The sequence below is a fragment of the Natrix helvetica genome (assembly GCF_964273705.1).
Source record: "Natrix helvetica genome assembly, chromosome: 1".
NCBI lineage: Eukaryota > Metazoa > Chordata > Lepidosauria > Squamata > Natricidae > Natrix > Natrix helvetica.
Window position 1 is genome coordinate 29,641,405 of NC_138548.1, and position 17,201 is coordinate 29,658,605.

Here is a 17,201-nt window from a genome sequence, read left to right on the forward strand (position 1 = left end):
TAAGCCATGGTTTGTTTTAGGGCAGCAAACCCCACCATTTGCTGCTGGTTTACTGATTGCACTTTTGTCTTAAGTATGATGTATAAGTAGGGATGCAGGGTTTGTGTGTGAGGTTTCAGAGATTGTTTCTGTGTTGTGTCCAAGCTTTAAAGCATCGTACAGGGCTACAAGGCAAGTATAGTTTAGAAAGGAGAGAAATCAGGGCATGGTTAAACAAATGCTTATTATCTGTAAGACTTTTTGAGCAAGAGTTACACTAGAATCACTATTATGTCTGAGAGGATGCTGTTAAGAAGATGAGATGAGGGAGCACATCTCATAATTGCAGGAGAAGTAAGAACTGCTAGGAAGGCCATATATGTTTGGCAGGCAACAACACTACACTTCCAGCAAAGCTGCAGCAAGTTTTAAGAGAGGTCTAAATACATCTCTAGCTGTCAAAATCAGCTATCAAATTACAGCAGTTCTTTTCCATGTGTACGTGTGTTCATATGGTTTTCTTGATGAGGGCCATCTCAGAAATGTATTAATATCTTGATTTAGGATGGTGCATGAAGAGAACTGAGTAAGCATGGCATTTTCCCCACTGTTATCCATTTTTGGTATTAAAATAAAAACTTCTTTGTGGTTACATTTGCATTTGCTTTAAAAAAAAATAACGAAATAAAACCAGCCAATGTTGGGAAGTGGTGGCCCAGGGGTATTCTAAGCATTTTGCTAGAGTTCAGAACAGGGATGCTGCTGTGAGAAATAAATGAAACAACTGAAGTCTCCCGAGAGACCAAAGGTGTGTGCACATACACAGCAGGTTTTCGTCACCTGTCTGCAGGATTTTCTTGCACTGACTTTCTCACCTTCTAATCAGTCTGCTAACTGTGAATGAATGAATGAATGGATCTCTGCTTCTCCAGATGCTCTTAGTGCAAAGGTGCTTCTCAATGCTTAGTTTCTCTGTAATTATGGCATTATTGGAACATAGGAGAAACTGACCTCAACGAGATTCATTTACTGCTTAAACAAAGCTACCATTGCTTGTCCTGAGATGATGTTGCCAGGTGATCAGAAGGAGCTGTTTGAAGTGTTCCATATTTTGTGCAAGAAAGTTGCTCTGTAACTTGTTGGAATTAAGAGGTGTTGATGCCGTAAGTCTTGAACACACCTGGCAGCTATTAGTAAGCAGTGGCATTGATTGTTCATACAAGTTGATATTAATTGTTTGATTACTGGCTTTCATGAATGTAGAATCTCATCTGGCATACCAAGGAGAGCATCTGTAAACCAGAAGGACGTTTAATATTTTTGTGTCTTGGTGTGTTACCAAGTTGTTGCAGTTTATTTTTGGACCACTGATGCGCCCCACAGATTATGTGTAGGCAGCTGGGAAAGTAAATTGGCAAAATTCTTCTGAGTGTGAACAAAAGAGAAAGTACTTGGGCACGTCTGTCCTGAAGTCGCGTATCATGTATTTCCTTACTCAAGAAAGATAAAATAGGGAATGTATTAAAAAGGAGTAGTGGATCTGTAGCTATCCAGATACTGTTACACTACAAATGCTACCATCCCTCACAGTTATCCATATTGATTGGGGCTGCTAAGAGCTGTTGTTTAAAAGTATCTGTAAGGCCATAGATTTTCCTCCTGTTATAACAACGCAAGTGTCTGCCTCCAAAGAGCTCCCCATTGGCTATGAATTATTTGAGCTTTTCTCTTTATTGGTGAAGGAGGCAAACCTGAAGCTAAGGTGCCACAGCAATCCCATCCAGAGAAATGATGATTCGTCTGCATCAGGAATGATGCTTTTTCATTCATTCCCCTCACTAAAAAGCCACATGGTTGTGTGCTGGAAATGGAGGTTGATTTTAAGGGAATAAAGCCAGTCTCTATTTCTTTGCTACATGGCTGCCTCAGATTCACTTAGGGTCTTTTTATTTTGCTCAGTTTTCCAAGCTGCATAAATTGTTCCTGAAACATTTTCTTGTTTATGTCAAACAGGTTCAGGCTTTCCTTTCAGACGTTTAAGAGTCCCTCCAGTGTATCTATCCAAAGGATTGATTGGTTAGGGATAAATAACTGGATAGAAAACTTTTTTTTCAAAATAACCAACGTTAGCAAAATTAAACTTCGTCTTTGGTCCCGTTTTTGGTCCCAGGAAGCTTCAGGGAGGCCTTCTAGGCCAAAAATGGGGCACGGGGGGGTTGTTCGTGCGCACATGTGTGTGTGGGGGGCTGGGAGCATGGGTGGTGGTGGTCGCGTGCACATTCGCAGGGCGGCATGATGCGGGGGGTGTCATGTGCGCATTCCATTGGGTGTGGGCATTGGTGCGTGTGCTGTCGCACGCATGAGCATGCTTTCAGCACGCGAGGATAAAAAGGTTAGCTATCACTGCTCTAAGTGTTTGACAAAGGCATTGGGGTTAGGACTGGGTTTTGGTCCTTTCCTCAGTGATGTCATGTGGTGTGCATAATGGAAACACAGCTAGTTCCCAGGTTAAGAACGAATTCCATTCCTAACTCAATCTTTTAACTCAAATTTGTATGTAAGTCAGAATTCATACTTGCAAATGGACAGCTTATTACCAAAAATGGGAGTTTAGCATTGTCCTTGAGCCGACGAAGCACTGAAGCAGCATAATGCTTCCAAGAATTGCTGAAAACAGGCTGTATATTAAAAACATGTGGCTTCAGCAGTTCCTGAAAAGATTGCGTGGCTTCAGCGCTTTGTCAGCATGAGGAAGAACGCCATTTGCCATTCTTAGTAATGGGCAGCCTTTTTGTACTACAGATTATCCATAAGTTGGATGTCCTTTACCTGGGGACTCCCTGTAGAGAAAACATAGTCTATGTTCACTATTCCTTGCAGCGGTATTTAAAGGATGACTAATTCTGTATTATGGAAAGCAATCAACCAACCTCTACTAAAATTCAGCCTCTAATTGAATTGCAGCTGCTATTTTGATAGTGGATGGCAGCTGTAAATGGTCTGCACCCCCCCTCCCCCCAAGTATTGGTCAGAGAGCCAGTTTGGTATAGTGATTAAGGTGCTGACCCAGAAACCAGGAGATTGAGTTCTAGTCCTGCTTTAGGCGTGAAAGTCTATTGGGTGATATCAAGCCAGTCACTGTCTCTCAGTCCACCTCACAGGGTTGTTGCAGGGAAAATAGGAGGAGGAAGGGCTATTTATGTCATCTTGAGTTATTTATAAATTAATAAAGGGGTGATAAAAATCTAAAAGATTTTTCGCTGCATCAAAGAAAATGTATTTCCATTCAATCTGCTTTAGGATTAGAATATCCTTGTAATGCCAGGCTGCTTGATTGGGACCAAAACATGAAGGTGAACCAGCTACAGTAGAACCTTGGGTCACGAACGCTTCTGACCACGAACAAATCGGGTGCCAACCAAAACATCTGCTAAATGTGAATACATCCTCGGGTGGCAATCAAACACAGCCATTATTTTTTGTACGCTCATGCGCACTCAGTCTTGCTTCCCGTCACGACCAAATTGGGTTGCGACCGAAGTCCTGGAACGGATTAGGGTCGTGATTGGAGGTTCCACTGTACTTGGAGATTTGTCTTTCTTGTTGTACTTCCAGGGAAAGTACAACCCTTTTGACAAAAAACCTTCAAAACTATGAATATGCTTAAAGAGGTGTCCCAAGCATCGCAAATACCCCCTGAATTAGATCAGAACACATCAAGCTCCAGATCTGTTGTCTTCTGCAGATGAAGTACCTCAGCGTGAACTTTTTCCAATATTTTCCAGAAGGCTTTGCTTTGGTGAGACCATTTGGTTGGCTCCCAGTGAAAATGCTTTCATTTCACGTACGTCATTCCTATAGCTTGGTGGTGCTGAACTTTGACCAGAAGATCTGGCCTCCTGGGTTTCAGTCTTAATCGTGGATTCTGTGTCTTATCAAACATTTTCATTCATAAAGACGAAAGTCCACAAGCTATTTTCCAGATTCAAGAAGTTTCTCAAAATTACAGATGCCAGCCTGCCTACAATTCAGAAGTATTCAGGATTTCCCTCTCCAGGGTCAAAGACCAACATGTTATAATGGAATCTGAATCATTTTGTGTCAGGGCTCCATAAAACAATTTCCTGTGATATACCGGCACTTGGATTTTGACACTCATTGCCACATTAAATCTGAATCGGTATCTGGTGAACTTATGATTCACAAAATATTGTGTAATAATAAATATGTTGCTCTTTAAAGTGACCCCAAAACTTTTGATTGCTCTGCAGGTAACTTTCTGTAATATGCCTGCATTTCACTTGCAATACACTGAGGTGGCAGGCAGACATTTTAATGATTAATCTGGTAGGCCCAACACCTCAGACAAATCCTGGATTGGGGAACATTTTCTGACCATCAGACATATTGGATTGGGTGAGCCAACTGAAAGCAAAGGAAAATAAATATTTAGGAAGTGTAGTGAAATTAAATGCCCTAGAGCTCATGTGACAGATTGACTATGGTCTAGAGCAGGGGTGTCCAAACTTGGGAACTTTAAGACTTGTGGACTTCAACTCCCAGAATTCCCCAGCCAGCTGGCTGGGAATTCTGGGAGTTGAAGTCCACAAGTCTTAAAGTTCCCAAGTTTGGACACCCCTGCTCTAGAGGTTGTATATTTCATAACCATAAAGTTCCATTTATTGTTATCTTTGTGTCAAAGCAAGGGCTTATTTATTTACTTATTCCCCGCCTTTATTATTTTTACAAATAACTCAAGGCAGCAAACATATCCAACACACCTTCTTCCTTCTATTTTTCCCACAACACTAACCCTATGAGGTGGATTGAGTTGAGAGAATAACTGGCCTAAAGTCACTCAGCTGGCTTTCATGGCTAAGGCAGAACTTGAACTCATAGTCTCCTGGTTTCTAGCTTGGTGCCTTAACCCAAACCAAACAGTTCTAGAAATGGTAAGCGATTTGGACATTGGATTCATATTTTCTCTCACTCCAGAAGAGCAATTAAGATGAATCTCTTTTGCCAAATTTTAAATGGTTATGTTGGTAATTGTTTTGTATGTTTTGGCTTTTTATTTTATTTTGATATTTTATTTTTAACTACCTTGAGTACCCAATTGAATAGATTTAGAAAATTACTTGTTTTTATGTGTATCTATTTTTTCCTCCTATCCCTATTCCCATCCCATGGTTTAACAAGATATTAATTTGAAATTAATCTGAATCTTCAGGCTATGAATGAAATCCTTTAGTGGAAAGAATGATGCATTTATGAATATTTGCCTTCAAGTCCGGGCAACAAATTCAAAAGACCAGCTACATTTTAAATTGGGATTCATTCTAGAATGGATTTATGAAGGATATATAATGTTATTCCGCTGTCCTTCCTTCCTTTATTTTCTCATCCAGAACAATCTTCCTTGTTAACATTTTATCACAAGCAAGCTCATGGCACCTAAATGTATTTGCTGTTTTGCAAATGCATACACAAAGCCTGAGTTAAATTGAATCTCTGGGCAATGCAAAGCAAATCTTAAAAATAGTTATTTAAAGCCACAATTTCTTAAACCGCAGTGCTCAGCCTCCCTACCCTAACTTCTCTTCCCCCACTGGTATTAATCCCCAGATGATGAGGGCTATTTGACAGCAGCAATACACAAAGGTTCCTCCTCCAGTGTATTTGGTTTGATGAAAAACAGGGATTGTGGACTCTCCCGCAGCGCCCAGAGAACGACCGTTCAGGTTAGTCAACGGTCATTCTGTGCAATATGGCATCCTGAATAACCAATTTCGTTGTATTTTAAGTACAATGACAATAAAGATTATATTTATACTGAAAATATTAGCTTTTCATTTGGAGAAAAAAAAACAATGAACCACCACCAAGTTTCTAACCTTCAGGGCTGTTAATATTTGTGTTACTTATCAAGGAGGAGCTGAGTAACATTTCCAGAGCGTGGTGCATCAAGGCTTTCTACAGCTTAATTTTCTTTTTTTCTAATTATAGTTTATAGCCTTTATTTAACTCCCCACCTTGGGAATGATGGTGCTTCTCAATCCAGCTGAACAAGCACCTGAAGCATCTGTTGTGAACTGACTCAGATACCTTGACTAGCAATCTCAAGCCTATTATTCCCACCCACAACGGCTCTGTTAAGATGTTAGGGGAGAGAGTGCAGTGCTGGTTAGTCAACGCTGCTGGTTGAACCTGGGAACTTCTGTATGCCCAGTATATTAAGCGTATTGATTAGGTCCTCGCTTGTACATTTAAATTGCCATCTCCCCCCCCCCCCATCTGAATGTGGCTTTTCTTCAAGGACAGATTTTTGCCTAATAGACTGTCTTTTCTGGACCGGTTTTGTGCCGTGGAAAATCAGGCTCTGCTGATTGATCCTGCAGCAGTTCTGTAACGCTGGGTTCTAAACGTCCTCCTCATTCCCATGGTAACGGACTGATGTCACAGCCAGAAGGACGTGATTTCAGTGCCTGGATGATGCCTGGGTTTTGTTTCAGGTGAAGAGCAGGTGGACTTTTGACACGACTGAAACTCCAGGGATGGGATGGGAGTGGAATGGGGCAATTCACCTCACCGGTGTCAGCCTGCTTGCATAAACAGAAGAGATGTGTGGATGCATGAATCAGCTGCTTCTTTTGCCTGCCTGCTGACCGACCTTGAAGAGGGAATGACCTGCTGCAGGTATTTCTTGTTTGGATAAGTGTTTTGTTCCGGCATAGCAGGGTAAAGGAAAGGCAGGGGGTTCAAGCCTTCCCTTTAGCTCTCCCCAGCTTGGTGCTCTCCAGGTCGTTGGGTCAACGCTCCCATCGTCCCAAGCCAAGAGATGGAAGAAGGCCGTTTTAGCACGGTACATATTTCCCACTTGCTTTGGTATTGTTTTCCAGTGTTGTGGCCTCATTTGTTATCCCCTTTGAATCATTTCGTGTTTACTGAGCTCTTCCCGGCTCCCCTCCTCCTTTCCCTTCCCCCCCTCCCCTTTTATTCATTGGAAAAAAAGGGAACTGGTCATATTTTCCTATATCCTATGAGCAGATTCCAAGGTTGTGGAACAGCGTCTCCACCCATTTAATTTGGCTTCAACCTTTTGCTCCCATGAAGGCTGTGCTGATTGTTTGAAATCCCACGGCATATGTGCTTTGGCATGCCATGAAGGGGGGAACCTATAATCACGCTGCCCATTGCTGGCTTGCAGAAGTGGCTACACATAAAAAGGGTGTGCAGCCCCAGGGCCATTGAAATAATAATGAGGTACTATTTCCTCCTCCCTCCCCTCCCTCCCCCCCCAAAAAACAAACAAACTCTGAAATACAATTTCCCATAAGCAACCCCATTTGAGGGATTTATTTTTAACCGAGAGCTATTAGGGCTTCAGTCTCACTGCTCCAGCATTTGAAACACGTGTTTCCTTCCCTGTGAGGATTTTGCTATTTTGCTCCGTCCTTCATTTCTTTGCTCTTGCGTCCGGGAGAGTTCATGGGTGTTTCCCGTGCTTTTATTTGCATGCTTTTAAAGAGTACTCACATCTTATTGTTTCATTGTTGTTTGCACTGATGGCTTCTGGTTGCAAACAAGCACATTATAAGATTAAAATAGCTTAGCGGTGGTAGAATCTTTTTTTTTTTTTGAATTATTGGAGTTCAGCCCAGAACATCTCTTGAGAATTTTGCTGCCGCGTAAAGGTAAAGGTTCCCCTTACACATATGCGCTAGTCGTTCCCAACTCTAGGCAGTGTTCATCTCCGTTTCTAAGCCGAAGAGCCAGCGCTCTCCGAAGACGTCTTCGTGGTCATGTGGCCAGCATGACTAAACACCGAAGGCACAAAGAACACTGTTATCGTCCCACGAAAGGTGGTCCCTAGTTTTCTACTTGCATTTTTACATGCTTTCAAACTGCTAGGTTTGGCAGAAGCTGGGACAAGTAACGGGAACTCACTCTGTTACGTGGCGCTAGGGATTCGAACCGCCAAACTGCTGAACCTTTCTGATCGACAAGCTCAGCGTCTTAGCCACTGAGCCACCACGTCCCTTGCTGCCATGTATCTCCTTGCTTTCTCTAAATGCTCGCTTGCATACCTGGCAGTTTTATCAAAACTGATATAATGAAGTGTTGTGCTCTTGCAGTGCCCGCGGTAATTTCTGTTATGTGTTCTTTTGTTTGAACAAACAAGCCTGGTTCTTAGTTGGATAGGCATGCTGGCTGGGGGAATTCTTGGAGTTGAAGTTCACAAGTCTTAATGTTGACAAGGTTGGGTCCCCGTTCTAGAAAACTAGGTAACTCATTGAGCCCTGGTTGCGAATAATTGGCAGTTTCACTGATCAGTCAATGAATTAGTAATTCTATAGGCTAGTGTGTTGTGTTTTGGCAACTTTCTACAACCCAAGCTAAATGCATAGATAGGTTTTCTGAAGAAGGGCCTCTAGGTTTATAATGCTTCAAAGTATTGAATTATTTGAGGAAAAAAGAGCAAGAGATTATGGGAGAAAATTATCAGAGAAAAGAGAGGAATAATCTTGATCCAGGTATATTGTCATTAGATCTTTTATAACAGGATATTCACTGGCAATCCCCAGTCCCCCTCTCCCCATTCCCTAGGTATCCCTCAAATCAGCAGCACAATCTTGACTTTTTTAGTTTAAGAAACCCAAGCAACTTCCAAAATTAAGAAAAACCTTAACCATTCCAGTCCTATTTTCAGCGGCAGAAAATAATAAAATTCTACTTTTTAAAAATTGCCAAAAGACAAAACACTGTTTGTTTTTTTCAATTTATCATATGTCCGTCCTCGACACAGCCTGCCTATTACGGTCACAAAGTTGCCTCACTTAATGACTCCCACCTTTATTGTCCATGATGCGGTTAAGTAGAGTACAGGGTTGCTTGGGGGTGTGTGTGCTGTGCCAGGCCTACCAAGGTCTCCCTTGAAGCTGTCCATGGTTGGCTTCCCATTCCTTGTGGTCCCCTTGTGGTCCCCCCAAGTTTTGGACCTCCTTTCACACACTCTTAGGTCCCTTCAGGTATTGGGCCTGTTTCCCATCCCACCAGGTCCCACACCTCCTACCCACCCACCCCCATCATCATTTGCACACTTACCTTTAAAATACAATAGCAGAGTTGGAAGGGACCTTGGAGGTCTTCTAGTCCAACCCCCTGCCCAGGCAGGAAACCCTATACCGTTTCAGACAAATGGTTATCCAACATCTTCTTAAAGACTTCCAGTGTTGGGGCATTCACAACTTCTGGAGGCAAGCTGTTCTACTGATTAATTGTTCTAACTGTCAGGAAATTTCTCCTCAGTTCTAGGTTGCTTCTCTCCTTGTTTAGTTTCCACCAATTGCTTCTTGTTCTACCTTCAGGTACCTTGGAGAATAGTCTGACTCCCTCTTCTTAGTGGCAACCCCTGAGATATTGGGACACTGCTGTCATATCTGTGGAGGTCTGTGGAGTTCCGGAACTTGCACTGGGGAAAGAGGTCAGGCTGTGTTGTGGCCTGCCAGCAGCCAGCGAAGCTGGCAGCAGATTCAGACAGTGAGGAGGTTGGGGAGGAACATGGGCCAGTCCTGGACTCTGGGGAAGGCTCTGATGAGGGCTCTGTGTCGGAGGCAGTGAGGGAGCCAGAGACGTATGCCAGTTATCAGCTGCCTTCAGAGTCAGACAGCAGTGAGGCAGACGAACAGCTGGAACCTGTTCCCAGTGTGCACATGCGCAGAGTTGCCAAATGAAGAGAACAGCTAAAGACTTGGGAGTAAGGCCACAGGTGGACGATGAATGGCCCTTCCCAGAGGAAATAAAAGAGGAGCAAAACGGAAGTGGAGTTTGCAGGAGACAATTAGTTCATTTAATTGGTTCATGACTCTCCGAGACTCCTTCCAACTTTTGCAGATATCGGTCTGTCAGTTCTCCAAGCCAGATAAGGACTGTGACTGTAAATTCTCCCTTGAAAGACTTTGCTGGATGTGAATGAGCAGAATGCATAGTAAATTAATAGCAGGGTTTTTTGTCGGGACAAGGAGTTTGCTTTATGCTCTCGGGAAGCTTAGGTAGGAACAGGCTGCTTCGTCCCTTGGCAACTTTGCTGGTCACATCACTTTGGAATGGATGTCATTTTCAAAATGGCTATAATTCATTGTGGCTGCTCCCAAAATGGTGCCTGCTTCCAAGATGGATTCATGCGACCTAGGAAGGACTACCTATATAGAAGAGCTTCCTGGCCATGAATACAAGTTTAGCTGAAGTCCTATACATCTAGTTGTCTGCTGTGCTCACCTCATTCTGTCTTAAGTTTGGGCATAAAGACTGTTATGAAGCACTTGAAAAATGTATTATAGATATTTTGCTAACTAGAAGTCTCTCCATTTTCATTTTCAAAATCTATATATGAGAGTCCTGCATTTGATTACGTATTCCCATGAAATATCTTGTATACAATAACAGTTTCTAAATTTTAGGAACTTTCACTGAAAGTACAAAAATACATCCAGATTTAGTTGCATGTGGAACAGCCGGATTGAAATGAGTAATTATAACTGTCTTATATCCAATTGACTGCAGTGGAGCAATACAAAATAGTGATTAGATCAGATTCTAGAGCAGAATATCCACCTTTTAAATAACCATACTGACAGGTACATACTGTAGTTAATGCTGTTTTGTTTAAAAAAATTCAGACTTAAGTTAGTTGTTCCAAATATTACCGTATATAGGTTATTAGATATTACCAAGCATTTAGTGGTTAGGTGTGTTTAATACAGACAACCTGATGCTTTGGGTTTAAAATGCTGTCAGCTTTGAGAAGCGTGGGAACTCTAGTTAGAAAATCTGAATGGGAATTACAGGGTTGCCTATTTCTGGTTTTCTTTACAGGTAGTCCTCGACTTACAACAGTTGATTTAGTAACCATTCGAAGTCACAACGGGATTGAAAAAAGTGACTTATGAATATTTTTCACACTTATGACCGCTCTTGCATCCCCCATGGTCATGTGATCAAAACTCAGGTGCTTGGGGACCTATTCATATTTATGAGGATTGCAATGTCCTGGGATCCCCTGATCCCCTTCTGTGACCTTCCAACAAGCAAAGTCAACGGGGAAGCCAGATTCACTTAACAACCGTGTTACTAACTTAACAACTTCAGTGATTCCCTTAACAACCGTGGCAAGAAAAGTCATAAAATGGGTCAAAACTCACTTAACAAATCTTTCACTTAACAATCAAAATGTTGGGCTAGTTTAAAGAATTTTAGAGAAATGGGAGCGTTTAAGCCTTCATGTGTCTTTTTTCCACCCTCAAGAAAAAAATAATGCCACATTTTAATTGGCAACGTATTGAGTCATTGGGGTCACCAAAAGCAAAAGAGCTGTGGGCCACATGTGGCTCTCTCAGGCTGCAGGTTGCTCCTGCCCACAACACAACTTTACAAACTTGAGAGGCATCCTGTCCATTGCCATACTACGTCCATACATTTGTAAAGAGGAGTTCATGTGTGTATGTGAGGGCTCTGTAGAAGAAAACCCTGCATATTGTATAATTGAGGATAGTCTGGTGCATTGCTTTATCTGTTGAACTTCTCTGAGTTCTTCAGGGTGTGTTGTGAGTCCAGTGACTTTCCAGATTCCTGACAGTATGAACTGGGAGGATCTGTTTTGAGTAGCAGTAATAAAAACGGCGGTCCCCAGCTGGAAGTTAGTCAAATCTCCAGTATCAGCACTATGAATGCCAAAATGGAAAAAAACAAGTTTCTTAGGCTTTGTTTTCTCTCCACCTCTTAGAGGAAAGACAGAGGATCATTCGCTTGACATCTTGCAGAATCTTAACGAGGCAGTGAAAGTGATTGACTTTGTACATGTAGCCTCCATTGGCAGTAATAAAGCATGGTGAGAGATGTAGTTCTATATAGGAGTTCCAGTCCTGGAGATAAGACCTTGGCGAAGGCTGAATTTTCTCATCCTCTTATTTAACAGCTTGTGTAATAAACGCATTTGTCCATTCGTTCACTGACTTGCTTAGTTACTGGGGTTTATGTGCCACAACATTTGATAATTCTCTTTTTACAGCATAAGGTTAGATACAATATAATAAAATAACAACATTAATCACTAATAATAACAAAAATTATTAAGAGAGAAACTTAAGGCCCCCAAGAACAAAGGCATCTAAAAACAGCCTAGGGTGGGGATTCTTATTCTAGATCCCCTCCCAAGACTTTCTTTATAGGCCATGGTTGATGATTCATTATATGATGCAATGAGTTAACTTAGTAATTGGCTTGAGCCTTTTGTGCAAACTTCCACTATATGTGTGTGAAGATGAATTCTCCCTTTGCTAGCCTGTGGTCCCAATTCAGTTCAGAGTTATATGTGGAAATAGAGCCATCCAGGAGATCTGAGTATAGATCTTTCCACATTAATATCTCTATGGGGTTTTGTAGCCAGACCTTATCTTTTTTGGAAACATTCTGGCCCAGCCTTCACCAACACGGGACCCTCCAGTTCTCCAAATTTTCAATGCTGCTTTAATTTGGCAATAAAAATTGTAAATTGGGAGTTAATAGTCCTATATCTGGAAGGCCCAAGGCTAATCTGGTTGGTCATTAATAGAACTGGATTACATGGAGTAGTTGGATCTGGCTTTTTCTACTCTTTCTTGGGCAGCAAAAGTCTGTACTGTACTGCCAGTATCAGGGATAACACCAGAAAAGAAGTAGAGAAAAAAGGCTAAATGGTTTTTAGATTCCTTAAGCTGTATAGCCGTTTCCTTCTTTAAAGAAAATTAAAAACTTTGGTGCCAGTTTGCTGTTTCTGTTTCAGTCAAAGCCTGTGATCTTTTTGGGAGTTGTGCAAATTGTAGTTTTACTATCATAGTTTCCTAGCATTTTATAAGCTTTGAACGTAGTTAAAATTGAATCACAAAGAATTTGAGGTCTGTTTGAATGGCCTTTCAGGTTAAGCAGCTTTGATTACCACAACAGATAGACTTCTGAGTTTCCTACTTGGGCATCTTTGATATACCACATCAATCCGCTGTTACTCCCCAATGCAGCCTAATCACCTGCATCAACCAAAAATGCACTATATCTTTGGGACTAAAAATGGGTCATCCTTCTGAGGTTAGACAAAGGATATAAGATGGCTTCTCAACGAACCATTTCTTCTATACGAAGTTACTTTTTCCACAGAATAGTTCAGCAGGAGTTAACAACATTGGACAGAACAGATGTTTTTTTTTTATGTGTAGCGTTCATTTCTTTCAATGGCAACAGTACTTTGCCCTTGGGGACAGACACATTTTAAAAAAGGATTGCATGAAGATTGGACACTTTGCTGTATGTTCAACCAAACTTTATCCTTCTCATCCATCTTGCATTTTGATGCAATGATGGCGGTCATGTCTACTCTCCACACATCAGAAATCCTCCATTTTTACACATGACAATTCAGGCTCTGATCATCCAGCTGCTCAGAATGTCGTCGTCCCCCCCCCCCCCCAACTCAGCTCATCTTTCATAATGGGATCCTACAGTTTATTTAGTTTATTTAGACTCATGTTTAATATTTTTTTTGTGCCAGTTTAATTTTATGGATTGTTTCTTCAGAATCATTATGGATTTTTCCTATAGCTTTGATATCTCTACTTTTTAAAAATCGTGTTGTTTGGTTTATTTATTATTTGTAGAGTGACCAATTTTAGCTTGCGTAGTTTTGTTAGCATTCTTGGATTTTCCTAAAAGCAGTGCTAATCGTACAGAAAGCCCCCTCTCCCCCTTTAAAAAGCTTTTTAAAATTCATTCTACACCCAGGTTGTTACTGTTGCGTGTATGGATCAAATGTGGTCCTGCTACCCTAAAGGTCTGCTGGGCAGCCATTTGCTTCAGGGGGTTCTTGCACGGCTTCCAATACCTGGCATTGTGGTTTTTGAACTTGCTGATGTCAAACTGACTTCTTCAGGCTGTTACTGTATAGCATTGAAGAAATACCAACATCCAATAAGGAGTATGACTGCTCCCTTCAGCAGTCATTGGCTGCTTTTATTGCTCAAACTTGTGGAAGCCTGCTTTGATGTGCTTATTAACTAGATTGATGCAGCTTTCCTCCCCCCCCTTGATTTTTGTTTTTCGCAGGGAGAACTAGCAAGTATGACTCAGACTGGTGGAGCATAGATGTACTATAGTCATCTGTGTTTGATATGCCCCCACCTCCACACATCTCCATTTTGTGATCCTTTGATCAGCCCATTAGCATTTGGAGTAAAAATATTTTCAATGTTAGGATGCTCTATTTTCATTTTCCTCCCCTTTGTCCTAAAAAGTGTCAAACCTATTTACACTTAAGTCTTTTTGAAACACCCCGGAAAACACAAATAACATCATAGGATAAACATTTTCTCTGGCATTCTAAATGTAGAAGGATTCAGAAGCCCTCATAAAGTCATATGACCTCATTAGTGAAAATGTGTCTTAGGTACAGAAATGCAGACTGGCACTGCCAGCTGGAAAAGTGGTGTTTGTAGAATACCTCTGGCACTAGACTTTGTGTTATTGTATGTTGTGTGGAAAACACCTCTCTCCTTCAGAGAGGAAATTAAGCAGGAAGACTCGTATGTGCTATCTCTGTGAAACAGATGGGATAAAATATGCAGCTTTTCATGATAGGAGCTTAGCACCCTGTTTATGCAGATCAGACCAATTTTGCTTTGTTTTTAATAAGTGCTATCTTCTTCTTTGTACTCTTCTCTCTCAGTAATGTTTTTCTTCCATCTCTCTGTCTGTTCAGTTTTAGACAGTTGTGTTCAGGTGCGTAACATTTCGCCAAGTTTTTTTTTTTTTTTACTCTTTGAAAATCCCTTATCTACTTGCATTTGAACATTTTTAGGGAGGAAATACTGGAAAATGTGTGTAAGCCTTAGTGATTGTGACAGTAAGCACCACAGTGAAACAAAGAAGAAAGAATTGAGGTCACCCATAGATACAGTTGAAAGTACTCAAAATAGGTCTTTCAAAACAAATAGCCACTTTATGGGAAAAATAGAATACATGGTTATTTTCAGAGACACTATGTAAGAAATGGTTTATACGCAGTATAGGAAAAAGTAAAAGAAAAGCACTATATGGAAGTACCAATATGGCTTTCAACGGTGGAAGCTTTGACACATCTGAATATTAATAGTACGAAAAAGGTTATTACGTACAAAGAGATACTAACAGCACAGGGAGAACTAAAACAGAAGGAAGAACTAGAAGAACAAGGGATTGATATAGGATGGTTTAAACAAATGCAAATACAAACAAGATATGAGAAAAATGTTAGAGTATGGTTTTAATATGGAAAATTCAGAATTAAATAGGATACTCATGGGAATGGATGAAAAAATGATTTTAAAATTGTATAGTTATTTACTTAGAATAAATTTAGAAAAAGAAGAGGTTAAAGAAGCAATGATAAGATGGGCAAAAAACTTTGTATATACAATACCGTGTTTCCCCAAAATTATGACATGTCCTCATAATAAGACCATGCCATATTTTTCCTGTGGGCAAAAATATACGCCCTCCCCCAATAATAAGCCCCCTGGACAACCCCCCTCCAGCCAGGAAGAGCGCCACTCACCAACCTAGCAATATCCCAAAGGTGCAAAGCTGCAGGAGCCGGGGGGAGGGGGGCAAAGGCGCTCACATTGCTTGACGCCTTTGGGATACTGCTAGGTTGGTGGGTGGCACTGTGCCCAGCTGGAGCGGGGGGTTGTCGGGCAGCTGCTCTCACGAGCAGCTGCCCGGCAACGTCCCTTTCCAGCCGGGCAGAGTGCCACTCACCGACCCAGTAATATCCCAAAGGCACTAAGCCGCGTAGCGCTCTGCCCGGCTGGAAAGAGAGGTTGCGCGAGCACTTGTTTTGCCTCCAGCTTGCGTGCCTCCTAGCCTCACCATGCCCAGTTCTCCCTGTAGAGCTGGGCCAGAGTGCCACCGCCGCCCTGCTGCTGCCCCGCCGCCGCCGCCGCCATGCTCCGAGCATAACCGGCTTCCAAACTCCGGAGATCCGCTGCTGAGTCTTCTGGCAGCGGCCGCTCTGGGATTACGCTCTGTGGTTGTGGGCTGGCTGTTGGAAGACTCTGGTGGGACAGAGTGTCTTCCCGCAACCAACGATACTCTACAGGGAAAGCTGGGCATGGTGAGGCTGGGAGGCACGCGAGCTGGAGGCAGAACAAGTGCTCGTGCAACCTCTCTTTCCAGCCGGGCAAAGCGCCACATGGCTTAGCACCTTTGGGATATTATTGGGTCGGTGAGTGGCTAGAAAGGGGGGTTGCTGGGCAGCTGCTCATGAGCATGGTCACCTCATGGCGGCTTTGTTGCGCTGCTGCGACAGCGCAACACAGCCGTTTGCCCGAGGCTGTGCCCTGCTCTTCGGGCGCCCGCTCCAAGAGAGCAGCCACACGGCAACCCAAAACCAATAAGCCCCCCCCCCCCGATATAAGGCCCAAGCAAAATTTGGGGGGGGGGTCAAAAGAAAATAAGACCCTGTCTTATTTTCGGGGAAACATGGTACAACTAGAAAAATGACAACAACTATGGGAAAGGAACTATAAATTGACAATGGCGACAGCATACAAAGAGAATTTATATAAAATGTTTTAAAGATGCCACATGATACCTGAAAGATTAGCAAAAATATTTAAGGATAAGTCAGCTAAATGTTGGAAACGTCACCAATTGCCAGAAACATATTATCATATGTGGTGGACGTGTAAGGGATACAAAAAGCTATTGGGTTAAAATACAAACATGGTTAGAGAAAATGATACATCAGTTTAAGACAGAGGTATTCTTATTGGGTATTCTACCAGAGAAATAGAGTAAAGAAGATTCATATTTGATTGTACAAATAATAACAGAAGCTAGAATTGTAATTTCACAAAATTGGAAAGCAGACAAAAACCCATCGGAAGGGAAGGTAATAAAGAAGATATTAGACTCTGCAGAAATGAACAGGTTGACATTGAGAATAAAGGACAAAGAGGAATCAGTGTACTACAGGACATGGGGGCGATTTTATGAGTGGCTTGAAAAAAAGATATAAATAGAAAGAAAAAGGAACAAAACATGAAATAAATATCTCAGACAACACATGATTAAATTAGAGAGAGGGGAAATAAGAAAATGTAAATATACAGGAGGAAAAATGATATGAATTGACAAATGTTAAATAGCAATTATAAGAA

At 41.8% G+C, this 17,201-nt stretch overlaps 1 protein-coding gene across 2 annotated transcripts in view; it reads left to right on the forward strand.

The window, feature by feature from the left end:
* Window positions 1-17,201, forward strand: part of FBXO34 (F-box protein 34) — a 78,736-nt gene that overhangs the window by 49,916 nt on the left and 11,619 nt on the right. The window lies entirely within an intron of this gene.